At 38.8% G+C, this 27545-nt stretch overlaps 1 protein-coding gene across 7 annotated transcripts in view; it reads left to right on the forward strand.

Moving 5' to 3' along the window:
• HECW2 (HECT, C2 and WW domain containing E3 ubiquitin protein ligase 2) overlaps nucleotides 1-27545 on the forward strand; it is a 433106-nt gene that overhangs the window by 137168 nt on the left and 268393 nt on the right. The window contains exon 1 of one of the 7 annotated variants that reach the window (XM_086348478.1): nucleotides 15447-15579. The exons of 5 other annotated variants lie outside the window; for them this stretch is intronic. The gene's annotated coding sequence lies outside the window, so the exon portion shown is untranslated. Of the gene's footprint in view, nucleotides 1-15446; nucleotides 15674-27545 lie in introns of those variants that run through there. One more of the 7 variants, XM_086348435.1, reaches the window with a different exon arrangement.

Genomic DNA, 27545 nt, shown 5'->3' on the forward strand with positions numbered 1-27545 from the left:
TTATTTTAAAAGGCATATAAAATTTCCTGTAAATGGCCTATTAATTTTTAACTTTAATAAGGAAATTGAGTTTGATTTTTTTTTAATGGTAGCAATTTGATGAGTTGAATAGACTAAAATGCTTAATAGATAACTGTTGGAAAAATATTCATTACAACTTTCTTCCACACATTAAAATTAACTAATTTCTTCTTTTCATATATCCACTTAGCTTTTGCTTTTAATGAGCTGAGGACATGATATTATTTCTAACTAGATTTTTTGTATTTCTTTTAGGGTGAAAAAGCTCAGTCTTCTTTGATTCAGAATTCTAGTTTCCTAAACACTCAAATTTTAGGCTGTGCTTCCTTCTTTTCTGAGTTTATCAGTAACCAAATTAGATAATAGATACAATATGAAATCAGTGAGAGCTTTGGATGAAATGTAAAGTAATTAATGTATTTTTAGACATTTTAGGTGTTTATAGTGTCTTGTAGATTAAAAATAGATCTAATTGATAGTTATTAAAGAATTTTTTCATAATGGCTCTGAAAAGGATTAGAAAATAATACCCAGTTTTGTATAAGGATGCAGTGAAATGCTTCCATTCATACATTGATGATGAGAGGATAAATTAGGAAATATAATTTTAGAAAACACTCTTCAGATATGCCTCCTGCTTATCTTACGTGTGTTCTTCAGTGGTACCTTTTTATAAATTGCATTTATAAGATGTCTCAGATATAAGCAAAAATGAGGCAGTGTTAGTGAAATGTTAACCAAGCATTGAATATTAATACCTAACATATTTTGAGAGAGAACTTCATGTGAGGAACTCTTTTGCCTGTATCATCTTATTTATTTGTCCCATCAACCTAATGGTAGACGTGCTACTCTTGCCTGCCTCCCACCCACCTTTTTTTTTTTCTCTCTCTGATGAAGAAGCAGAGGCACAGAGACATTATGCAACTTGCTAAAGTGATAGAGCCAGAACTGGAAGTCAGGTTGTTTGACTTTAGGGTCATTATACCACATGGAGTTTCCTGTGTTAGGAAAATATGTTGAGAGGTCCTATCCTGGACAGACGTGGTGAGGGATGAAGGGTCCTAGGTTGGGAGAATGTGGGATGGAGTGTGAAGACCAGGGCAGAACGAGGAGGGTCCTGAGATCCGCTGTGGGTTTACCTAAATGCTCTTTTTTCTGTAGTAGCACCTGGGTTTGCTTTCTGAAACCACCCGTCTTCCAGTTGCTGGGTGGGCATATGACCCAGTCTGGGTCAATTACGGAAGGCCTTGCACCTCTCAGACCACAGTGATTGGCTCAGGGATGAGCAGAGAACCCAACTGAGGCTGATTGGAACTGATAAGTGTTCATTCTGGAAATTTTATTGGGAATCTTTAGAAAGAATAAGACTTGGAAGATGTAAGCCTGGAGTGGCCAGAAGGCATTAGACCCTGATAGAAAATGAGGATCAGAGAGAAAAGCAGAGGTGAGAGATGGAGAAAAAGAGATCAAGCTCTAATGCTGTCTTGTGGATCCAACTATGTCTGAAAATATGACATATGACATATCCATCCATAGAGTTTTCAGTTATGTGAGCCTCCTTTCTTCCCCCTTCCCTCTCATCTCTCTTCTGCTTTCCCCTCCTTTCTCTACTCCTCCCCTCTGCTCCCATTATTTACTGCTGAAAGAGTTCTAGCACAAAAGGTGAATAGATTCAGGACCTCTCCAACCTGGACAGCCCCTCAGTAATGCCCTTGGTCTGAAGGAGGAACTGTTCAACTGCATCAGGGGTAGCAAACTAGGTGGGTAGAGGCTGTGTTGCCCAGGGTCTTCTGAGCCTCTCAAGAAAACCACTGAGAAGAGACTTTGGTCATTGAGGCTCTTCAGAAGGCAGAACTATAGGGCAGTGGAGCCAGAGTGGACTGCTGTGCATCAGAGAACTTTGTTAAGCTGTGAGATGCATCAGTGATAAGTCCCTTCTCCCTATGCCATGGGGTTGAGGTTATGGGGTGGGAGTATCATGCAGACCATGTTTTTTATTGTATACTAAATGTCTGGGGAGGCCTTACAAATAGCTGTGAAAAGAAGAGCAGCGAAAAGCAAAGGAGAAAAGGAAAGATATAAACATCTGAATGCAGAATTCAAAAGAATAGCAAGAAGAGATAAGAAAGCCTTCTTCGGTGATCAATGCAAAGAAATAGAAGAAAACAACAGAATGGGAAAGACTAGGGATCTCTTCAAGAAAATCAGAGATACCAAAGGAACATTTCATGCAAAGATGAGCTCGATAAAGGACAGAAATGGTATGGACCTAACAGAAGCAGAAGATATTAAGAAGAGATGGCAAGAATACACAGAAGAACTGTACAAAAAAGATCTTCACGACCCAGATAATCACGAAGGTGTGATCACTCGCCTAGAGCCAGACATCCTGGAATGTGAAGTCAAGTGGGCCTTAGAAAGCATCACTATGAACAAAGCTAGTGGAGGTGATGGAATTCCAGTTGAGCTATTTCAAATCCTGAAAGATGATGCTGTGAAAGTGCTGCACTCAATATGCCAGCAAATGTGGAAGACTCAGCAGTGGCCACAGGACTGGAAGAGGTCAGTTTTCATTCCAATCCCAAAGAAAGGCAATGCCAAAGAATGCTCAAACTACCGCACAGTTGCACTCATCTCACACGCTAGTAAAGTAATGCTCAAAAATCTCCAAGCCAGGCTTTAGCAATATGTGAACCGTGAACTTCCTGTTGTTCAAGCTGGATTTAGAAAAGGCAGAGGAACCAGAGATCAAATTGCCAACATCTGCTGGATCATGGAAAAAGCAAGAGAGTTCCAGAAAAACATCTATTTCTGCTTTATTGACTATGCCAAAGCCTTTGACTGTGTGGATCACAATCAACTGTGGAAAATTCTTCAAGAGATGGGAATACCAGACCACCTGATCTGCCTCTTGAGAAATTTGTATGCAGGTCAGGAAGCAACAGTTAGAACTGGACATGGAACAACAGACTGGTTCCAAATAGGAAAAGGAGTACGTTAAGGCTGTATATTATCACCCTGCTTATTTAACTTATATGCAGAGTACATCATGAGAAACGCTGGACTGGAAGAAGCACAAGCTGGAATCAAGATTGCCAGGAGAAATATCAATAACCTCAGATATGCAGATGACACCACCCTTATGGAAGAAAGTGAAGAGGAACTAAAAAGCCTCTTGATGAAAGTGAAATCGGAGAGTGAAAAAGTTGGCTTAAGGCTCAACATTCAGAAAACGAAGATATGGCATCCGGTCCCACCACTTCATGGGAAATAGATGGGGAAACAGTGGAAACAGTGTCAGACTTTATTTTTCTGGACTCCAAAATCACTGCAGATGGTGACTGCAGCCATGAAATTAAAAGACGCTTATTCCTTGGAAGGAAAGTTATGACCAACCTAGATAGCATGTTCAAAAGCAGAGACGTTACTTTGCCAACAAAGGTCCGTCTAGTCAAGGCTATGGTTTTTTCCTGTGGTCATGTATGGATGTGAGAGTTGGACTGTGAAGAAGGCTGGGCACTGAAGAATTGAAGCTTTTGAACTGTGGTGTTGGAGAAGACTGTTGAGAGTCCCTTGGACTGCAAGGAGATCCAACCAGTCCATTCTGAAGGAGATCAGCCCTGGGATTTCTTTGGAAGGAATGATGCTAAAGCTGAAACTCCAGTACTTCGCCACCTTATGCGAAGAGTGGACTCATTGGAAAAGACCCTGATGCTGGGAGGGATTGGGGGCAGAAGGAGAAGGGGACAATGGAGGATGAGATGGCTGGATGGCATCAGTGACTCGATGGACATGATTCTCAGTGAACTCCGGGGGTTGGTGATGGACAGGGAGGCCTGGCGTGCTGCGATTCATGGGGTCGCAAAGAGTCAGACACGACTGAGCGACTGACCTGATCTGAAATACACTCTAATAAAAGGGCCACTGCTTCAAAAGCCTGGATATTAGATTGATTACTTTGTCTCATGAACTTGTGGGAAGAAGTAAGAAATCATAGCAAATACTTTCATCAAAAACTTATCTGTCTTTGCATGATCTATTTCATCCTGTGATGCACCTTCACAAATAGTCAGCAATGGAAACAGGATGAGAAATTTTTGATACTTCTTTCTATTCTCAGATGTGAAATGACAGATAGTTTTATGTATAAACTTTGTATCTTTTTAAGAGATGTGTACCTCCTTTACAAGCCATGAAATAGATGTAGGTATAAATTGGTACTACTAAAGATCTCTCCCTTTAGTGAGATTTTCCAAATTAGTATCCAAAGAAATGCTTTTGAAAAGGCTTTTCTTACTTGGTAGAAAACAATATTATTAGAGTAAAATGCACACTAATCCTAGTAAATAGATTAATTTCCCTCAATTTATGGCTTAATGATAGTTTTAGCATCCACCTACCTCTGTTTCTGCTTCTGCCCAAAGTCAAGCCTTTATCGTAGCTGGCTAATGTGTCTGTTCTTACATTTTTCTGTCACTGTTAAATTGATAAATGATACATGTCAATAAATAGTCACCTCATTTTTATTAAGAGGTAAATGTAGATTCTTTATTATACATTGAGTGAAACTATATCTTTTTAATTATGAATTCAGTTGTCAATAACCAGAATCACTAGCTTAAAGGCCAAAAAGTTTATTTTAAAATGCGTCCTCAATGAATGACTATTTATAGTGAGATGATACTACTCAATTTTATATAGTTTATTTTGTAGGAGGATTGCATCCCAATGTAAAGGTTTTATGCAACAAATTTCCTTCTTTGGCTCCTGAAGTTGGTTCTGGAAAGATTCTGGCTGCATTGTAATAGGCAAAATTGCACACCCTCACCCACACTTTCTGGTGATGTGCCATTTTCTAAATGTGTCCTGCCTGTTCTGAAATGAATATCAATAGCTGAGAGCAGTTGGAGAATGTTAACTGAGCTCTTGTGTTAATGAGAGGCAGTCAGTTTCCTAGACTGTGTCCCGTTTCCACGTGAATTTTCCAAATGATTTCTGTTTTTTTCTTTTTTAAACAGAATATTCAACACTAACATATCCAAACTTGATACTGCACTGGTTGACATTGGTATCAATATTTATTTTAAAGCCTGATGTAAAATTTGATCTATAGAAAGTTTTCAAACATGGTTTGATACCAGGTTGTAGTTTTAATCATCTACTTCAGTGTATTTTTCACTAATAAAACTCTTTGTGAATGTGGTCCTCTTCCAAAATTCCTATTTTTAAACTTCAGGGTTTGGGTATAGGTTACCTGGATGGGTGATTTTTAAAGTCAGTGGTCATCTTGAATATTGGCTTCTAAACTTTTAAAATTTTGAACATGGATCAATGAATATTTTATATGTGACATACTCTTACCACTGTGCAAGCACATATATACATTAATTTATGCTTGTTTCTGTTATGTACATTCTCCTTCGTGGATCACAGTCTTGTTGTGGTGAAGGGGCTTGTGTAACTCAATGAAGCTATGAGCCATGCTGTGCAGGGCTACCCAAGATGGAAAGGTCAGAGTGAAGAGTTCTGGCAAAATGTGGTTCACTGGAGGAGAAAATGGCAACCCACTCTAGTATTCTTGCCTGGAGAATCCCATAGACAATATGAAAAGGCAAAAAGATATGACACCAGAGTATGAGCCCCCCAGGTCAGAAGGTGACCATTATGCTCCTGGGCAAGAGCAGAGGGTAAGTACTAATAGCTCTAGAAAGAATGACGTGGCTGGGCCAAAGTTGAAATGACAGTTGTGGATGTGTTAGGGATGAAACTAAAGTCTGATGCTGTAAAGAACAATATTGCATAGGAACCTGGAATGTTAAGTCTGTGAATCAAGGTAAATTGAGTGTAGTCAAGCAGGAGATGGCAAGATTGAATATCAACATTTTAGGAATCAGTGAACTAACATGGACGGGATTGGGTGAATTTAATTCAGATAACCATTGTATCTACTACTGTGGGCAAGAATCCCTTAGAAGAAATAGAATCAACGAGTGTCTGAAATGCAGTACTTGATTGCAACCTCTAAATCGATAGAATGAGCTTGCTTCATTTCCAACGCAATTCAACATTACAGTTATCCAAGTGTATGCCACAATCATTGATGTCAAAGAAGCTGAAGTTGACCAGTTCTATAAAGACCTACAACACCGTCTAGAACTAACACCAAAAGAGATGTCCTTTTCATCATAGGGGATTGGAATGCAAAAGTAGGAAGTCAAGAGATACCTGGAGTAACAGGTAAGTTTGGGCTTGGAGTCCAAAATGAAACAGGGCAAAGGCTAACAGAGGTTTGGCAAGAGAACATGCTTGTCACAGCAAATACCCTTTTCCAACAACCCAAGAGATGACTCTACACATGGACATTACCAGATGGTTCTTACTGAAATCAGATTGACTATATTCTTTGCAGCTAAAGATGGAGAAGCTGTATAGAGCTAGCAAAAGCAAGACCTGGAGCTCACTGGCTCAGGTCAAGAGCTCCTTATTGCAAAATTCAGACTTAAATTGAAGAAAGTAAGGAAAACCAATAGGCCGTTCAGGTAGGACCTAAGTAAACTCCCTTATGATTATACAGTGGAGGTGACAAATTTCAAGGGATTAGATCTGGGAGAGCACCAAAGAACTACAGATGGAGGTTTGTAGCATTGTACAAGTGGCGATGACCAAAACCATCCTCAAGAAAAAGAAATGCAAAAAGGCAAAGTGTTTGTCTGAGGAGGCCTTACAAATAGCTGAAGAAAGAAGAGAAGTGAAAGGCAAGAGAGAAAGCCAAAGATATACCCAACTGAATGCAGAGTTCAAAAGAATATCAAGGAGAGATGAGAAAGCCTTCTTAAATGAACAATGCAAAGAAATAGAGGAAAACAATATAATTGGAAAGACTAGAGATTTCTTCAAGAAAATTGGAGATCAAAGGAACATTTCTTGGAAGAATGGGCACGATAAAGGACAGAAATGATAAGGACCTAATAGAAGCAGAAGATTTTAAGAATGGGTGACAAGAATACACAGAAGGACTATTCAAAAAAGATCTTAATGACCCGCCTTAGGAAGCATTACAGCGAATAAAGCTAGTGGAGGTGATGGAATTCCAGCTGAGCTATTTCAAATCCGAAAAGATAATGCTGTGAAAGTGCTGCACTCAATATGTCAACAAATTTGGAAAACTCAACAGTGGCCACAGGACTGGAAAAGGTCAGTTTTCACTCTAATCTCAAGGAAAGGCAATGCCGATGAATGTTCAAACTACCATACAGATGTAGTCATTTCACATGCTAGTAAGCTTATGCTCAAAATCCTTCAAGTTAGGCTTCAGCAGTACATGAACTGAGAACTTTCAGGTGTACAAGCTGGGTTTAGAAAAGGCAGAGGTACTAGAGATCAAACTGCCAACATTCATTGGATCATGAAGAAAGCAAAAGAGTTACAGAAAAACATCTACATCTGCTTCATTGATTGCGCTAAAGCCATTGGCTGTGTAGATCACAACAAACTGGAAAATTCTGAAAGAGATGGGAGTATCAGACCCTTTACTTGTCTCTTGAGAAACCTGTCAGTGGGTCAAGAACCAACAGTTAGAACTAGACCTGGATGAACTCCTGGTTCAGAATTGGGAAAGGAGTATGACAATGTTGTATATTGTCACCCTGCTTATTTAGCTTCTATGCAGAATGAAGTGAAGTGAAGTTGCTCAGTCGTGTCCGACTCTGCGACCCCATGGACTGTAGCCTATCAGGCTCCTCTGTCCATGGGATTTTCCAGGCAAGAGCGCTGGAGTGCATTGCCATTTCCTTCTCCAGGGGATCTTCCTGACCCAGGAATTGAAGCTGGGTCTCCTGCATTGCAGGCAGACGCTTTACCGTCTGACCCACCAGGGAATCCTGGTGCAGAATAGATTGTGCAAAATGATGGACTGGATGACTCAGAAGCTGGAATCAAGATTGCAGGGATAAATATCAAAAACCTCAGATATGCAGATGATACCACTCTAATGGCAGAAAGTGAAGAGGAACTACAGAGCCTCTTGAGGGTGAAAGAGGAGAGTGAAAAAGCTGACTTGAAAAACATTAAAAAAACTAAGGTCGTGGCATCTGGTCCCATCACTTCATGGCAAATAGAAGGGGAAAAGTGGAAGCAGTGACAGATTTTATATTCTTGAGTTCCAAAATGACTATGGATGATGCCTGCAGCCATGAATTTAAAAGACGCTTGCTCCTTGGAAGGAAACCTATGACCAACATAGTAGTAGTAGTTTAGTCGCTAAGTCGTGTCTGACTCTTGCGACCCCATGGACCGTAGCCTGCCAGGCTCCTCTGTCAATGGGATTCTCCAGGCAAGAATACTGGAGTAGGTTGCCATTTCCTTCTCCAGGGGATCTTCCTGACCCAGGAATCGAACCCAGGACTCCTGCATTGCAGGCAGATTCTTTACTGACTGAGCTATGAGGGAAGTCCCATGACCAACCTAGACAGCATTAAAAACAGACATCACTTTGCAGACAAAGGTCTGTATAGTTAAAGCTACGGTTTTTCCAGTAGTCACTTTCAGTATGAGAGTTGGACAATGAGGAAGGCTGAGGGCCAAAAAATTGATGCTTTTGAATTTTGATGCTGGAGAAGACTCTGGCGAGTCCCTTGGACTACAAAGAGACTGAAGGAAATGAACTGTGAGTATTCATTGGAAGGACTGATGCTGAAACTGAAGCTCCAATACTTTGGCTACCTAATACGAATAGTTGCCTGTTGACTCATCAGGAAAAGTCCCTGATGCTGGGAAAGATTGAAGGTAAATGGAGAAGGGGACAGCAGAGGATGAGATGGTTAGATAGTGTCACCAATTCAATGGACACGAATTTCAGCAAATTCCAGGAGATAGTGGAGGACAGAGGAATCAGTCATGCTACAGTCCATGACTGTAGTCCATGGGATTGTAAAGAGTTGGACACGACTTAGCAACTGAAGAAAAACAACAAGATTATGTATATTATATAATGGACAAGAGTTAGAAATCAGAGGGATTTTTATGAATAAATATAAGTTTGAATATTTTATTCTTGAGCCCAGTGTACCCCACTTTGGAGACCACTGATTTAGAAAGCAAAAGATTATTCAGTATACTCACATGGCTCCTTTTGAGTCATAGCACTAATTCTAGTGATTTTTAGTAAATTTTAGAATGATATGACTTGAATATCACTTTTGTTTGCAGTCACTTGCTATCAGTTATCTATTAAGGGAATATGGTTACCAGTTTATGAAGACAAGGTCCTAAATTTTTATTATAAAATATGTGAGACATACAAAAAGTATAACCAAGGCCCTTATTTTTATTGAATACCTTGAAAAATAAAGCACTACCTTCTTCCTGCAGAACCATCCACTCTTTTGAATTTGTTGTTTCTTATTTCCATGAAACTGTAGACCTGTGTTTGGGCCCTAAACAATGAGTTATTGTTTTGCTTGTTTTCAATTTTCTGCAATACATACTTATAATATGTTGCATGTATTTCTCTATAGCTTCCCCCATACATGTTGATTTTGGATAACTAGTTCGTTCATTACCACAGCTCTATGATATTTTAAAGTTTGAAAATGCCACAGTTTATTCTTCTGTAAATGACATTTAGTTTGTTTCTTTTTTTCCCCCTATTACAAATAATCCTGGTAGGGATTTTTAAAATGAAAATCTACTAGTATTTTTCTGGAATGTACCTAGGAGTAGAATTGCTATGTTGCAAAGCATGCACCCCTTCATATTTATAATACTCAAAACCAGAGTATATGGGAATTCTTCTTGCTCCTCATCCTTGTTAACAGTTAGTGTCATTAGGGTATTTAAGTTTTGCCAATTTGATGGATGTGAAATAATATTTATCTTTTTATCATATGTTTATTGGCTATTTACATTTTATTTTTGTAAAGTATTTACATATTTTGTTCAGTTTTCTGTTTTTTTTTTTTTACCGAGTTTTCTCTGCTGGTATCATATTTGTGTACACACACACACACACAAACACACACACACACACACACAGTGATTCAATGACCTTCAATAAAAATAAAAGATCTTTGTTTTTGCTGTCACATCTGGCCCTCGTTGGGTATCAAATCAGACCCCTCCCATTTAGAAAATTCATTTCTTTTTCTGTAAGGTAACATTACAGTGCAAGTAAGCTGTCATTTACTTACTAAAAGATATTTTAGGCGACCAAAAGGCTCCCTAGGTGATAACTCAGATAAATGCAGGAAAACCCAATAATCTACCCTTTCTGTGATTCTCTTCTGAATACCTGCAGGCTTGGTCTAGACATGTGTGTCTTGATTTGTGCATGTCATCCTCTCCCTTGTTTCTTTCCTCCCCAATTCCAGTTCCCAGTGTTACAGATCTTGCCTTCCTGAGATTTAGATTGAAAAAAGACCTTATATCTTCATACATTTTGCAAGTCTGGGTGTCGAAGTGGAGGCATTCAGAACAAGCAGTGAAGTGGAATAGCTTCAAGCAGTGCTACTCTTAAGTGCAGTCTGCACCCAGGCAGCTTCTCCAACACTTGGTGATTGATTAGAAATGCAGATTCTGGCTTCACCCCAATCCTACTGAATCAGAAATTGTGTCTTGACAAGTGAAGTTTGAGAAGTTTTGCTTTCAACAATAGAATTCCGGTAAAGGTTGACCTGCCTCAGAAGGAACCCTTTCCTCTCCTAGTTTTCTTTCAAAGTAACTGAAGCCTGGGAATGGGTGGGTGTTGATAAAGCTGTACATATGCCAGACAACTTGAGGCTCTACCAATGAGATATTCCTTTTAGTTCATTTGCTTAATTCAAATGTTCTTCTTTAAAGAAACAACTAGGAGAATGAAGGGGTTACCAGTCATTTGTATGTTGATAATTATTTGACTTTGTTGCTATCTGCTATTTTATAAGGAAATGAAAGTTTTTTGTTTTTTTTTTTTAGCAAGAGAAGAGTAGGGGATAGTCTTAGGCCTGGACTGAAGGGGTTGTAAGGGGAAGTCTAGGGAAGCTTGAAATTTATTCAGTAAGAAGAAGACATAGGAGGTGGGATAAAAAGAGCATCAAGGATTTTGCTCACAAATGGAAAGCACCTTCTCTTTTCTTGCTTCTGTGTTGTAATAATTTGTATTGCCAAAACCCAATATTATTATTTTTAATTTTTCAAGTTTAACCTGGGAAGTTAATTACCATTTCTGACATTATTTCTATTCATAAGTTTTATATCGACTACCCTTATGGGCATATAGCAAACTGGAGATACATATACACCACAGCCATTTCCTCACTTTGAGCCCAAAGCACCTAGGAAGAGAGTGGTCAGTTATTGAAATCAAAATTTTAACAAGCATGGGAAGTCCAATAATAAAAGTATTGAACTGAGCCTCACTGTCTTCCTATCTCACAAGATTGCTGTCAGGATTTAATGGGATCTGCAAAAAGGCCCAGAGAAAGGTCTTGATAAATAGTAGGTCCTCCTCCCGTCCTCTCCCTGCCACATCCCATCTCTCTCTTCCTTCCCTTTCACCTCATCCCAGGCAGTTTGATTCCAGAAGCTATAGAGGTTATACTATCAGGTTAGTACTAAGAATAGTAGTTGTGGTATAGTATTTATAGGGTGCAAAGATAAGGAGGGGAGAGACATTTGAGACTCCAAGTGAATGGCTTAAAGAGTACATACGCATAGTTTTTCTAAATCTTGAAGATGAGCATCATCTTCATTTAAATTCTAATAATTTGCAACTTGCTGAAGACAAGGGCTAGGCTGAAATCTATCCTAAACCATTGCCTTGGGAAGCCCTAATGTGAGCTTTATGAAGCCAAGCTGACTTTATGAGGTCAAGCTGGCATCAGCTATAATTTGTTATGTCCCAGGAGGAGGCTCAGAATTACCAGATGACACAACAGTGTGCTGTGCCCAGTACTAGTGTGAGTGCTAGTCTAACCAGACTGACAACCAACGGACTTGGCATTATCAGAGATCAGAAAGAAGTTAAAGATCAGAAAAACAACATGTCAAGCAAAATTGGAAAGACTATTCCTAGTAGCTCTACCTCTAGCTTTCCAGGTCAAAGCTTACAGGCCCACAGTACTTTTCTGGCTCACCTTACTCTTCTGTGTGTGTTTTGTGGACATGCCACCTGACATGTGGGATCTTAATTCTCCAACCAGAGATGGAACCTGTGCCACCTGCAGTGGAAGCTCGGAGCCTTAACCACTGGATCACCAGTGAAGTCTTCACCTTACTCTTTTACCTGTCTTCCTCTGCCCATTCAGTAATCTCATAGGGTGACTGTTTCCCCTCTTTCCAGCTGACCAAAATCATAGCCATCAATTAAGTGCTCTATCAAATCCATCTTCCCTTTACTCTGTGAGCTCTTCTTGACAGTTTCAAATGTTCACCCCCTTGCAAACTTCAGAAGTATTTGGTGTTGGATCCTCAAGTTCCCTGAGGGCTGGGTATCTTATAATTTTCTGTTTTTAGTTTTTTCTGTTTCTCAGAAGTGATGGTTTCCTAATGTAAAAGGTAACCCTTGGTAGCTAAACTCCTACCATCTGAATCCAGGGCAGAATAGATTTGGACAACTTTCAGGAGAGGGAAATGTTTGGAGGATAGTCACAGGGGTGTAAATGTTTTCCTCTCGGTTATCTTGGGCTGCCAACTTGAGGTCTCCAGAGGTTGGGAAGAGATGCATGCAGTCAGCTCCTGAGAGCCTGCTCCAGTGAGAGCCAGCTCCTTTTAGCACACAACTTAAATCATTAACCCAACTCATTATCCAGATTTCAGGAGCCAAATATTAGCAGATATGAATAACATGCTTCCTCTCACTGTCCAATTTATGGACGAGGTGGGGGATCATTTATTCTTGATAACTGGATTCTTTTAGTGTGTAGGTGTGGTGAAGAGAATTCTTATCCTTTAGACGAAATTTCTAGTTACTAAAAAATATTTTTACAGGCTTCTATGTTAGAGAGCCAATGAAGAAGTTATGGGATTGGATCTTAGCAAAATTTATAGCTGTTTGGACAGCCTGTGAAAGCGATTCTTTGAAAAACTGTGTGTGTAGCAGATGTTCAATAAATATTGGCCAGATGATTGATCTAAGGAAGAAGCCAAAGAAAGAGGAATAATTCCTTTGTATCCAGTAGAATATTCAGTAGAATTACACAGATAAAGTAATATAAATCAAGAAGTTGCAAAGCTTCATTTTTATTTAGTGTCCTTTTGGATCAGTGGTCAACCTGAATGGCCATGGATTTGCCTGACACAGGGAACATGAGTTTGTTCGAGCTTAATATAAATATAGGTGTTTGTAAAGAAAGTGTTCTAATCTTTGTTGTGGAAAGAGTAAAAGATAAGGCAGGTTCCTGAAGACAAGGTTGGGTTTGAAAGCAGAAGAATAAATAGTGAATTTAAGAGCACCCTGAAAATCATGGTATAAGTTTGGGCCCATTTTGTCCATGCACATGGTTATTTTTTTAACCTCTCATTATTTGGGAAGAATAAAGTCACCAAATCCAGCATTATTTTGACCATGTGAATTTGCCTTCCTAATTAAAGCTAATTACTGCTTCACTGATAATCCAGATAAGAAAGTTAAAGCTTGGTGCCTTTAATAAACACTGCTGAATTTAGAAGAAGACTAGATTAGCCAAAATCTTATTTTATAACTTGAAATTCTAAAAAGCAATAGAAAATCAGCCCCTTAGCATTTCCTGAAATATTCCAGTCCATCTGCTTAAAAAAATTACTGCCAAATACTTTAATTTGTTAGTTAGAAATAAAACATGTTCACTCTTAAAGCTGTGAACTCCTTCACCTTCCATTGAGGTGTATATAGAACCACCTCTGCAGGAGGGTGTTAGGATGCCAGGCAAATGCGTGCATTACCACCCCCTCCTTTAAGTGAATGTTTTAGAAATGTGTAATCTTATCTTATTTTTGGAGGTTTCTCATCCCCTTGCCTAACTGGCACATAAACAATCGTTGTGGCGTTAACCTTTTGCCCTCCTAGAATGCTTATGGCTTTGAGCTTGGCCAACGAGGTAATTACAGACTGTGTGTTTGCCTCTTGTTCGTAAAATCTTGGGAATAATACTTCAGGTTTTCCTTTGGCTTTTTCCGTTTCTTGATTGTTGGGTAATTTTATAATGGAACATAGATTAAATACTGAGCTTAGGTATCAATAACCTGTCATTTGATATCTTGCAAGGAAATAGGATCTGCTTTGGTTTTGGTGGCGCCCTCACTGTTAAAACATAACACACCTGAAACACTGATGGTACTCAGGCTGTAATTCTAAGTCCCAGCAATATTACTTTACTGTGGATCTAAACTAAATTTTTTTCTTTTCTGTATAATATATACAGTTTTTCAGTTGGGAGTTCTGAAGTGTGTTTAAAAGTGAAAAATTAGGCAATAACAGCTGGTGCTACCGTGGCAGCATATGCTTTCTTGGGTGCCATTTTCTTAATGTTTCATGTTGAAAGATCCAATGTGAAATTGGAAGCAGCAGAGAAGACAAGGGCCCCCAAAGTGGGTGGCAATTGTAATGTACCCCTCTTCTGAAGTATGGGTAAAAGAGCTTCTGGGAAAAAAAAGAAAAAGGAAGGATGGGAGGGAGGAAGGGAGAAAAGAAGGAAGGAAGGGAGATAGATTTCAAGGTAAAATAAAAGGACCTGACTTCTCATAGGTGGAGGAGGGAGGAAGGGGAAGTACTCTGTTTCTTTACATGAAACTACCAGCACAGTTTGATTTTATTTCTTGGGTCAAAATGAAGTGCAGATAATGAATGTTGCTAGTTGGTTCATTGGGCTTCCCTGGTGTCTCAGATGGTAAAGAATCGGCCTGCAATTGAGAGAGACTTGGGTTTGATCCCTGGGTTGGGACAATCTTCTGGAGGAGGGCATGCAACCCACTCCAGTAGTCTTGCCTGGGGAATCTCCAAGGACACAGGAGCCTGGTGGGCTACAGTCCATGGGGTTGCAGAGTCGGATATAACTGAGCGACTAAGCAGGGTACAGGTAACTCAGTGGCCTCTGTGGATTTTCAGGGGAAGAGAGTCACTGGACAAGAACTACTGCCTAATTGCAGCAGTGTAAAATGTACAGTGTCATATGGTGAGGCGAATTGTTGCAAAGAACCACTGTCTAGTATAATTCAGAGAACAAAGAGATCAGGTAGTTCAATTAAGTCACCTTGGAGATGATTTCACCTTATACAGTAAGACTTTATATAAGCAAGTTGAAAACAGTGGTAAACAATATTAGCTATTTCTTTACAAGTTATTTCTGTGATAGTCATAACCTAGACTGGTGTCAGTCTATATTAGTATTCTGGAGAAGCCCAGCCTCAGTTTTGAACTTTCATTTCTATTAAAATTTCTACTTTACATTTTGCTTTTTTTTCCCTGTCAGGGTGGTGATTGTGAAGGAGAGGAGCATACGGCGTGACTTGCATGAAGAATCTACTTCGGATTCATTTCCGTCTATTGCCAAACATCCCAGGCACTCAGGCATCGCTCTTATTTTTTAGAGACTTCATCTCTTAGTTAGTAACCCATGATAACAGTTGTAATTAATAGAACAGATGTCTTTTACAAGAACCACTGCTGCTTTTCTTATGTTCTAATCTCACAAGAGAGGTGAGATACCCTTTCTGCACACACAGGGCTATTGGTGTGATTGCTGGTGATCAACTATGGAAGGCAGAATTGTGTTATTACATACCCTTGTGACTAACTGCTACCTGGGGACTATAGAATTTCCAAGTTGAACTTCTTCCAGCGCTCAGAAGCCTTGGCCTTAGTATCACTGGAAGAATGGGAGAATTTGCTTTTTTTTTCTACTGCTAGTGTGAGTATGGGGCATCGCTCTTTTGTTTGGAAGTTTCCCTGGAACAGGGGATAGAGAGCAGTGAGAGCTGCTTTCCCATCTGCTGCTCTTACCTATTTGTTTCAGCTGCTTGGGTCACTCCCTTAAGGCTTTCCCTTACATTTTATTTCCTGATCTTTTCATTGGTTCACTCATGGATCTCCTTAGAGTCTACATTTCTAATGTTGTTGAGATAAAGAATACAGTTGTTTTGACCTGACTTATTTCCAGTAATACTCAGGATTGTTAAGCATAATGAATGATCATTTTATTTTGTTCAGTGCCTCTTTTTCTTTTTTGTGGTGGTTGTGGTTTGGAGATATACAATTTGATGGTGGTGGTAATAGTTTAGTTACTAAGTTGTGTCTGACTCTTGTGACCCCATGGATGGTAGCCTACCCGGCTCCTCTGTCCAGGCAAGGATACTGGAGTGGGTTGCCATTTCCTTCTCCAGGGGATCTTCTCAGTCCAGGGATTGAACCTTCATTTCCTGTATTGCAAGCAGATTGTTTACTACTGAGCCACCAGGAAAGCCCATATAAATTTATCACTTACTTAAAAATTCAGTACATTCTTCTCCAGGGTATCTTCCTAACCCAGGGATTGAACCCAGGTCTCCTGCATTGCAGGCAGTGTTCTGCATTGCAGGCGGATTCTTTACCAACTGAGCCACCAGGTATGCCATTTTATAAATAAATGGTCTTAAAGGAAGACCTATTAATAAAAAAGAACCTGTTCTCGTTATATTTCTGGGACATAGTGAAAACTTAAAATCTTAAGTTTTATGATTCTCTTCAGCTAAGACCTGATTAAAGCATAACCAGGAATTGGCCATCTGGAAAGCACTATTAATGGATCCAGAAATGTCATTGTCATCTTGAATTATATAATAGAATTTGCCCTGAAGAAAAATATAGTGGGTTGAGTAGAATCCAAAGTTTATGAAAAAGTCTGGTGTCCCTCATTCTGTTCTTTCTTTGGGCTAATTTATTTTGCATATCATTTCTAATTATCAATAGTTCTTCAGTCACTCGTGCAGAATTTATCATTTAATTTCTGTAGTTCTGTGCTGCTTGTTATTTATTTAATATTGTTTGCTCAACTGGATTGTAAGCTTCTAGAGAATATGAACCAAGTTTTCTTTTTTTTCTTCTGTATATTCTACAGTGCCTAACATGGTATAGTGGACATAAAATAAATGTTTAATGAACACCTAGTACTTAGTCACCTGGATATATGGTTATTAGGTCAACACGTTTCCATTCTTGTCTTCTTCATCATCTGGTTTCATAATTTTCACTCCAGTTTTTAAAAGGCATGTATCATTTATTTTAGTACCTAGCAATATAGGTCACAGATTTTCATCCATTGTTGGTGCCATGAAGTATTGATGTAACAGATATTCCTAGCATTAAAATACCTTTTACTTCAGAGATTGGATAACTCAGTTATATAATATATATATATATATATATATTATATATATATATATATATATAATATAATAGAACTTATAGAGGACATGGGAAAGGGAAACAGTTCCTAGTATGCTAAGGCTTTAAAGAATTTTGAGTACTATCCCTTTTGATTCTTTGGGTCAAATACTCTGTTTTATTGATAAACAATTTGGCGTATTCTGGCATGCTTCTTAAGCATAGACTCTTGTTCTTGGCCTTTTCAGATTTTGTGTTAGTAGTGCTTTTTAAAAGTTCGTTGTGAGGGAAAGGAAAACGCAGTGGGAGACAGACATGGTTATTCTGATTTATAAATGAGACACAGTTATAAATTTATAGAGTTAGGAGATGTCTTAGCTTTTATAGGTAAGATAAATCTAGGACCAGTGTGGTTAAGTGACTTAGGTAAGGTTACAGTGAGTGCAAGTCAACATAGGTCAGGGTAGGTTGAGATACTCAATTTAGTTCTGACTCTTCAGTGCAGTTTATTCTGGAGATAGATAACTGAGAAACTCATATATTCTTAAAAGTGTACTTTTTTTTTTAAATGAAGTGTTTGAAATGATATTTCATATGCTAATATTATATACAAAGTGAAGCGAAAGTGAAGTCGCTCAGTCGTGTCCGACTCTTTGTGACCCCATGGACTGTAGTCCACCAGGCTCCTCCATCCATGGAATTTTCTAGGCAAGAGTACTGAAGTGGGTTTCCATTTCCTTCTCCAGGGGATCTTCCCGACCCAGGAATTGAATTCAGGTCTCCTGAATTGCAGGCGGATTCTTTACCTTCTGAGCCATCAGGGAAGCCCTTTATTTCTAAATTTCTGTGTAAAAATGAAGCAAAAACAAGCACTTGGAACTTGACACGATCAAAGCTTTACGAAATCAGAGTAAAGACTGACATTTCTAGTGTCTTACCCAACGTGTCAGCAGCTCAACATTAGAATTTATTTCTTGATTCTATACCAAATCTATTTGTTAGGCACGATTGATGCTTTTCCAGATGATTTCTATTTCTTTGGCTTAATTTGGATCTCTTGTTTTGAGCTTGTTGCCAGAATAGGAATACTGTGAATAGATACAAAGGAACCAATGAACTGATTATTTAGAAATCTTTTGGCTCTTCCAAATGAACAGTCCATGTACATGGTAGGTGCGTTGTTGTATTAAAGAATAAAGAAAACTTAGGTTGTTTAAATTTGAATCATCTTTTATTGAAAGGGCTATAACTTATCCATGGGTTTTGCTTCATTGAATTAGTGTGTTTTGCCTGGTAAACTTCCCTTGTTTTACATTCTGTAGGACAGCAAATCCAGTGTTTCTTAGCCAGGCTCACTCTTATTCAAAGATAGTATTCCAGGAGGGTAAAAGGAAGGTTGTCTGGTCATATTTAAGGGTCATTTTACCCTGTCCCGTGCCCTGGGATATGGTTACTGTTGCTTGCTGATTGTCGTGATCTCCAGTAATCAGTCTCTCACCACTCCAAGCTCCAAGTGTGTCTGCAGTGCCTGTGGCCCTGATAGCTCCTCTTCTTTCCTCAGAGAACAGCTGGTCAGTCATGACTCCCAAAGAACACTTTGCAGTCTGTTCAGGGTGCTTGGGAAAGACTCTGTGGCAAAGCCAATGTGAAGCCAGTGGGATGACAGTATTTTCCTTACTAGGTGAAGGACATAATGACTTAGTATAAGCTCATAGCATAGGGTCTGGAGCATTTTAAGTGCTCAGTAAATAATGCTTTTATTCTGTTCCATAATTTTGCTTCTGGGTTTGTAGCTCTCAGGCTATCAGAAAGCGTGCTGTGTGAAGTCACTTCAGTCGTGTCCGACTGTTGCAACCCTATGGACTATAGCCTGCCAGGCTCCTTAGTCCTTGGGATATTCCAGGCAAGAATACTGGAGTGGATTGCCATGCCCTTCTCCAGGGGATCTTCCTGACCCAGGGATCGAAACTGAATCTCCTGCAACTCCTGCATTGCAGGCAGTCTTTACCATTGAGGCACTGGGGAAGTGCAAACAGAAAGCAGGCCCATACATTTTGTTAAGACCTGGGGAAGATCTTTCAGAATATTTGACTTAGTATTGAGTTTTAATAGAGTGTCTTTTCTGTTATTTAACTTAAAAAAAGAAAACTAACATGTTCTGTGACTTTAGTAGCCCTAAATTGGGGATTAGCAATTAAGGGGCTTAATTTGTACTGAAGGCTTTGATATCTAGAGATAATTCAGGCTTCTTCTCAAAATGTGGGTGTATGTGTGAACTGTGAGAAATGGAGTCTTTCTTTTGAAATTTATATGATGTTTTAGGATGAAAAAACACTAGGAGTCAAAAGTACTAGATCCAAATGCAGATACTTAAAGTTAAATGGCTCAATATTTTTTTATTACAAATGGTGATTTAAAATTTTTCTGTTATTTATATATTTCTTTAACAAAATATAGTTGATTTGGGATCATTGGGCAAGCTACATTATTGTTTTTTGAATTTCTTTTACTTCTCTAATTTGAGTAATATAACAATTTTTTTATTTTATATTTCATGTTCCTAGCGTTAAATATTACTCTGATCTTTATTAAAGGTGTATTCAAATTTAGTTAATAAAGATTTGTTTTTAAATATCAAAGAAGATTTTTTTCCCAAAGGAATGCCATGATTAAATACCACAATTTATAAACAAGGCAGAATTTATATTTAACAGTTACTTTATAGGATCCTATATTTAAAAAGCTATCTATACCATCACTTTTTTATACTTTTGAATTTTGGGATACTTTAAAAATGCTTTTGTTACCATAAAGTCATGAAGGATATAGGGATATATATATACAAATATATAAGCATATGTAAGACCACATGGAGAAGGCAGTGGCACCCCACTCCAGTACTCTTGCCTGGAAAATCCCATGGATGGAGGAGCCTGGAAGGCTGCAGGCCATGGGGTCGCTGAGGGTTGGACACGACTGAGCAACTTCATTTTCACTTTTCACTTTCATTAATTGGAGAAGGAAATGGCAACCCACTCCAGTTTTCTTGCCTGGAGAATCCCAGGGACGGGGGAGCCTGTTGGGCTGCCATCTATGGGGTCGCACAGAGTCGGACACGACTGAAGCGACTTAGCAGCAGCAGCAGCAAGACCACAACTTTTACTCAACTTTGTTTTATAAATTCTAACCAGTGCAATTATTCCAGAAAAATAAAATAAGAAGATATCAGAAGTTACCATTATTTGTAAATGATATGATTGACTACTTAAAAAAAATGACCAATAAAGTAAAAATAGTTTATTAAAATTAAAGGGCCTATGTTTAATCCCAGTAAGAATCAAATAAATGCAAATTTAAAGCAATGAACTTTGACAGAAATATAGACCAATGGAACAAAATAGAAAGCCCAGAGATAAAACCACGCACCTATAGACACCTTATCGTTGACAAAGGAGGTGAGAATATACAAAGGAGAAAAGACGAACTCTTTAACAAATGGTGCTGGGAAAACTGGTCAACCACTTGTGAAAGAATGAAACTAGAACACTTTCTAACACCATACACAAAAATAAACTCAAAATGGATTAAAGATCTAAACATAAGACCAGAAACTATAAAAATCCTAGAGGAATATATAGGCAAAACATTCTCTGACATATATCACAGCAGGATCCTCTATGACCCACCTCCCAGAGTAACGTAAATAAAAACAAAAATAAACAAATCAGACCTAATTAAACTTAAAGCTTTTGCACAATGGAGGAAACTATAAGCAAGGTGAAAAGACAGCCTTCAGAATGGGAGAAAATACTAGCAAATGAAGCAACTGATAAAGAATTAACCTCAAAAATATACAAAGCAGCTCCTGCAGCTCAATGCCAGAAAAATAAACGACCCAATCAAAAAAATGGGCCAAAGAACTAAACAGACATTTCTCCAAAGAAGACATACAGATGGTTAACAAACACATGAAAAGATGCTCAACATCACTCATTATCAGAGAAATGCAAATCAAAATCACAATGAGGTATCATCTCACGCCAGTCAGAATGGCTGCTATCAGAAAGTCTACAAACAGTAAGTGCTGCAGAGGGCGCAGAGAAAAAGGAACCCTCTTACACTGTTGGTGGGAATGCAAACTAGTACAGCCACTATGGAGAACAGGGTGGAGATTCCTTAAAAAACTGGAAATAGAACAGCCTTATGACCCAGCAATCTCACTGCTGGGCATACACACCGAGGAAACCAGAATTGAAAGAGACACCTGTTCATCGCAGCATTGTTTACAATAGCCACGACATGGAAGCAACCTAGATGTCCATTGGCAGACGAATGGATAAGAAAGCTGTGGTACATATACACAATAGAATATTACTCAGCCATTAAAGAGAACATATTTGAATTAGTTCTAATGAAGTGGATGAAACTGGAGCCTATTATACAGACTAAAGTAGTCAGAAAGAAAAACACCAATACAGTATCAGTTCAGTTCAGTTTAGTTCAGTCGCTCAGTCGTGTCCGACTCTTTGCGACCCCATGAATCGCAGCACGCCAGGCCTCCCTATCCATCACCAACTCCCGGAGTTCACTGAGACTCATGTCCATCGAGTCAGTGATGCCATCCAGCCATCTCATCCTCTGTCGTCCCCTTCTCCTCCTGCCCCCAATCCCTCCCAGCATCAGAGTCTTTTCCAATGAGTCAACTCTTCGCATGAGGTGGCCAAAGTACTGGAGTTTCAGCTTTAGCATCATTCCTTCCCAAGAAATCCCAGGGCTGATCTCCTTCAGAATGGACTGGTTGGATCTCCTTGCAGTCCAAGGGACTCTCAAGAGTCTTCTCCAACATCACAGTTCAAAAGCGTCTATTCTTCAGTGCTCAGCCTTCTTCACAGTCCAACTCTCACATCCATACATGACTACTGGAAAAACCATAGCCTTGACTAGACAGACCTTTGTTGGCAAAGTAATGTCTCTGCTTTTGAATATGCTATCTAGGTTGGTCATAACTTACCTTCCAAGGAGTAAGCGTCTTTCAGTTTCGTGGCTGCAGTCACCATCTGCAGTGATTTTGGAGCCCCCCAAAATAAAGTCTGACACTGTTTCCACTTTTTCCCCATCTATTTCCCATGAAGTGATGGGACCAGATGCCATGATTTTAGTTTTCTGAATGTTGAGCTTTAAGCCAACTTTTTCACTCTCCACTTTCACTTTCATCAAGAGGCTTTTGAGTTCCTCTTCACTTTCTGCCATAAGGGTGATGTCATCTGCATATGTGAGGTTATTGATATTTCTCCCTGCAATCTTGATTCCAGCTTGTGCTTCTTTCAGCTCAGCATTTCTCATGATGTACTCTGCATATAAGTTAACTAAGCAGGGTGACAGTATACAGCCTTGACGTACTCCTTTCCCTATGTGGAACCAGTCTGTTGTTCCATGTCCAGTTCTAACTGTTGCTTCCTGACCTGCATACAGATTTCTCAACAGGCAGGTCAGGTGTCTGGTATTCCCATCTCTTTCAGAATTTTCCACAATTTATTGTGATCCACACAGTCAAAGGCTTTGGCATAGTCAATAAAGCAGAAATATATGTTTTTCTGGAACTCTCTTGCTTTTTCCATGATCCAGCGCATGTTGGCAATTTGATCTCTGGTTCCTCTGCCTTTTCTAAAACCACCTTGAACATCAGGAAGTCATGTATTGCTGAAGCCTGGCTTGGAGAATTTTGAGCATTACTTTACTAGCATGTGAGATGAGTGCAATTGTGCGGTAGTTTGAGCATTCTTTGGCATTGCCTTTCTTTGGGATTGGAATGAAAACTGACCTTTTCCAGTCCTGTGACCACTTCTGAGTTTTCCAAATTTGCTGGCATATTGAGTGCAGCACTTTCACAACATCATCTTTCAGGATTTGAAATAGCTCAACTGGAATTCCATCACCTCCACTAGCTTTGTTCGTAGTGATGCTTTCTAAAGCCCACTTAACTTTACATTCCAGGATGTCTGGCTCTAGGTCAGTGATCCCACCATCGTGATTATCTGGGTTGTGAAGATCTTTTTTGTACAGTTCTTCTGTGTATTCTTGCCACCTCTTCTTAATATCTTCTGCTTCTGTTAGGTCCATACCATTTCTGTCCTTTATCGAGCCCATCTTTGCATTAAATGTTCCTTTGGTATCTCTGATTTTCTTGAAGAGATCTCTAGTCTTTACCATTCTGTTGTTTTCCTCTATTTCTTTGCGTTGATCACTGAAGAAGGCTTTCTTATCTCTTCTTGCTATTCTTTGGAACTCTGCATTCAGATGGTTATATCTTTCCTTTTCTCCTTTGCTTTTCGATTCTCTTCTTTTCACAGCTATTTGTAAGGCCTCTCCAGACAGCCATTTTGCTGTTTTGCATTTCTTTTCCATGGGGATGGTCTTGATCCCTGTCTCCTGTACAACGTCACGAAACTCTGTCCATAGTTCATCAGGCACTCTATATATCAGATCTAGTCCCTTAAATCTATTTCTCACTTCCACTGTATAATCATAAGGGATTTGATTTAGGTCATACCTGAATGGTCTAGTGGTTTTCCCTACTTTCTTCAATTTCAGTCTGAATTTGGCAATAAGGAGCTCATGATCTGAGCCACAGTCAGCTCCCGGTCTTGTTTTTGCTGACTATATAGAGCTTCTCCATCTTTGGATGCAAAGAATATAATGAATCTGATTTTGTTGTTGACCATCTGGTGATGTCCATGTGTAGAGTCTTCTCTTGTGTTGTTGGAAGAGGGTGTTTGCTATGACTAGTGCGTTCTCTTGGCAAAACTCTATTAGCCTTTGCCCTGTTTCATTCCATATTCCAAGGCCAAATTTGCCTGTTACTCCAGGTGTTTCTTGACTTCCTACTGTTGCATGCCAGTCCCCTATAATGAAAAGGACATCTTTTTTGGGTGTTAGTTCTAAAAGGTCTTGTAGGTCTTCATGGAACTGTTCAATGTCAGCTTCTTCAGTTTTCTGAAGAAAACTTCTTTACTGGTTGGGGCATAGACTTGGATTACTGTGATATTGAATGGTTTGCCTTGGAAATGAACAGAGATCATTCTGTCGTTTTTTAGATTGCATCCAAGTACTGCATTTCGGACTCTTTTGTTGACCATGATGGCTACTCCATTTCTTCTAAGGGATTCCTGCCTGCAGTCATAGATATAATGGTCATCTGAGTTAAATTCACCCACCAGTCCATCTTAGTTCGCTGATTCCTAGAATGTTGACGTTCACTCTTGCCATCTCCTGTTTCACCACTTCCAATTTGCCTTGATTCATGGACCTGACATTCCAGGTTCCTATGCAATATTGCTCTTTACAGCATCGGACCTTGCTTCTATCACCAGTCACATCCACAACTGGGTATTGTTTTTGCTTTGGCTCCATCCCCTCATTCTTTCTGGAGTTATTTCTCCACTTATCTCCAGTAGCATATTGGGCACCTACCAACCCGAGGAGTTCCCCTTTCGGTATCCTATCATTTTGCCTTTTCATACGGTTCATGGGGTTCTCAAGGCAAGAATACTGAAGTGGTTTGCCATTCCCTTCTCCAGTGGACCACATTCTGTCAGACCTCTCTGCCATGACCCACCCATCTCGGGTGGCCCCACAGGGCATGGCTTAGTTTCATTGAGTTAGACAAGGCTGTGGTCCATGTGATTAGATTGACTAGTTTTCTGTGATTATGGTTTCATTGTGTCTGCTCTCTGATGCTCTGTCGCAACACCTACCGTAGCTTCCAATTAAAGTAATAAATTAATTTAAAAATGACCTTTGTTTTCACTTTCAGATGGGCACTATCTAATATAATGAGTGAATATTTATTTTGTCCTTATTGTGTATCAGGTGTTGTAGTGACTCATTTAATCCTTAAAAATAATTCTTTATTGTAGGTATAATGATACAGTCTGTGTTTCACAGAAATCTGCAGAGATGTTGTCTTTCCAGAGGTCATAGAGCTAGTCCATGGCAGAGCTAAAATTTGAACCCTACTGTAGAACTCTTCCTCTGAACTGTTCCCTTACTAAACTATCTGCAGAGGTTGATGACATTCAGTATCGGTGAAAGTTTCTGGAAGGAAAATAGCCACCTCACTTGCATTTCAAATGTGAGGAATGTTTATTGTGCCTATTTTTGGAAAAAAAAAAAGCACTCTTCATCACCTTAGACTCCAAAAGTTCCACTGTTAATAATTTATCCCAGTAGTCAGTTAATTTATCCTAATAGTCAGTGAGAAGATGTGTTTACACCATGGTTTACAGCAATGAGAAAACAATCATCTTGAGTGAATTATTTAACAAAATTATGAAATATTACATGATAGAATGTTATATGGCTATTAAAAAGGACAGTATAGTGCTATGTTTATTAATATGAATGTCCACATTAGAATTTGTATGAAAAGAACATATTGCAAAGCAGTTTGTACTCTACAGTATGATCTCATCTCATCTATATGTTTAAATAGCTATTCATGTGTTTACAGACCAGAATATCAGTGGGCTGGCATCGCTGGGTGCTGGCATTATAGATGATATTCATCTTTTTCTTTTCTCATCTTTTTTGAACTTTTATATTGAGCATGTGTCATTTTTATAGTTGGAAAAAAGCCCTAAAAAGTTTTTCTTTTACTTATTCCCTCAACTCTTATTTTTTTGTGATAAAATTAGGTTGGCACGTTTTAATTTAGTGTCATACTTTCTGAATGGGGGGCAGTATTTTATGTGAGCTCTTCCTGAAGCTCCATGTCACAGTTTTGTTTTTGAAGTTTTGACTTCCAAGGTTCTCTATTCATTACTCTAAAACTGCTGTAGAGGTCTAGATGTGCTGTCATTAGGTGGGGCTAATGAGCTCTGGATGTGTGCTAAACTCCAGAGCCCACCCTAGTTGACTGGAGCTTCCTGATTTAAATGTAATTTTTCCATAACAATTCATATAAAGATAGAACTCTGTTAAAATAAATAAATACAAGCTATTACTAAACATTAAAGCAGATAATATCTTAAAGCTGCATTTGAAGTAAACTAATGTCATTAATAATCCTGAATCTTTTGTCAAACAGTCAAACATTTCCTTTGTGATCATATATACAAATCCTGATTAGAATGTTCTTAAATTTTAGCTTGGTGTAAAAACATCACAGAACTTGTATTCTATTGCACATCCCACCCTGGGTTTGGACTTGGCTAGTAATGCCCTGCTTTTGAGCAATTTTTTTTTTTTTTAACTTAGACTTTGGGTATATATGCTTAAAACTAATTTAATTGGCTGTATTCTTTCAAAATCTTCTTTTGAAGTAATTGATTGTCCAATATATTGTAGCATCACCCCAGTTGGATATCCTAAAATTTTATTATGTAATAGAAAAAAGAATTCATAACTGATTTCTTACAGGTAGTCTTGGTGATTTGCTGTTTCAGTCATAAAAGTCTGTTTTCTTAAAGGGGAATGGAGTCTACCTTCTCCTCTCTCATGTGAGTGAATTTGTTTGCTTATAAATTGTGGTTTCTGTGGGCAGAATAGTATAAATCAAGGTCTTTTTGACTTTCCTAAACATATTGCTTAGAATAGAACTAATTACTGTTAAAAGCAAATTTACTGGAAAATAGGCTCATTATTGGAGGTCACAATTTTATCATGGATCCTCACTGGTCTTGTGGCTGAGGCTTAGTTGTGTTTTTATATTCGCTCCCCAGGAATTGACTTGCTGAAATCATAGGATTATCTCGTTGGCCTGTGGCCCACTGGTAAACCCTGCTCAGAAAATATACCAGGATGTGTTTATTGGTCCATGTTTTTTTTCCTTAGAGCTTTGGGGTCTTCAGTGTGGATGAGGCTTGTGATCTTTGTGAATCTTTGGTTGGGATGCTATTAATGGGAAATTTAGAAACAAATCAATGGCCTATTTCTAGTATCTCAGTTGTGCTGAATGGCAAGAGTTCTGGGCGTAAACTTTATCCCTGGCTTGCTTCCCCTGGCTTTTCTTCACTGATTTCTTTTTAGCATGTTGAATTGTACTGCAACATGCCATGAAAAACTTTGGGAATAAGAATGAAGATGAATAAATAAGATTTTGTGTTATTTAAGTTTTTATTGTTTAAATGATTATGTTGCTCTAAATTTTATGGAAAGTAAATTAAATTTTAGAAAGACTATAGTCTCTCATTTGACTTCTCCTTCTTTTAAA

The sequence above is a fragment of the Bos grunniens genome, chromosome 2, assembly GCF_055505025.1.
Source record: "Bos grunniens cultivar Pamir isolate PY7600 chromosome 2, Bosgru_T2T1.0, whole genome shotgun sequence".
Taxonomy (NCBI): Eukaryota; Metazoa; Chordata; class Mammalia; order Artiodactyla; family Bovidae; genus Bos; species Bos grunniens.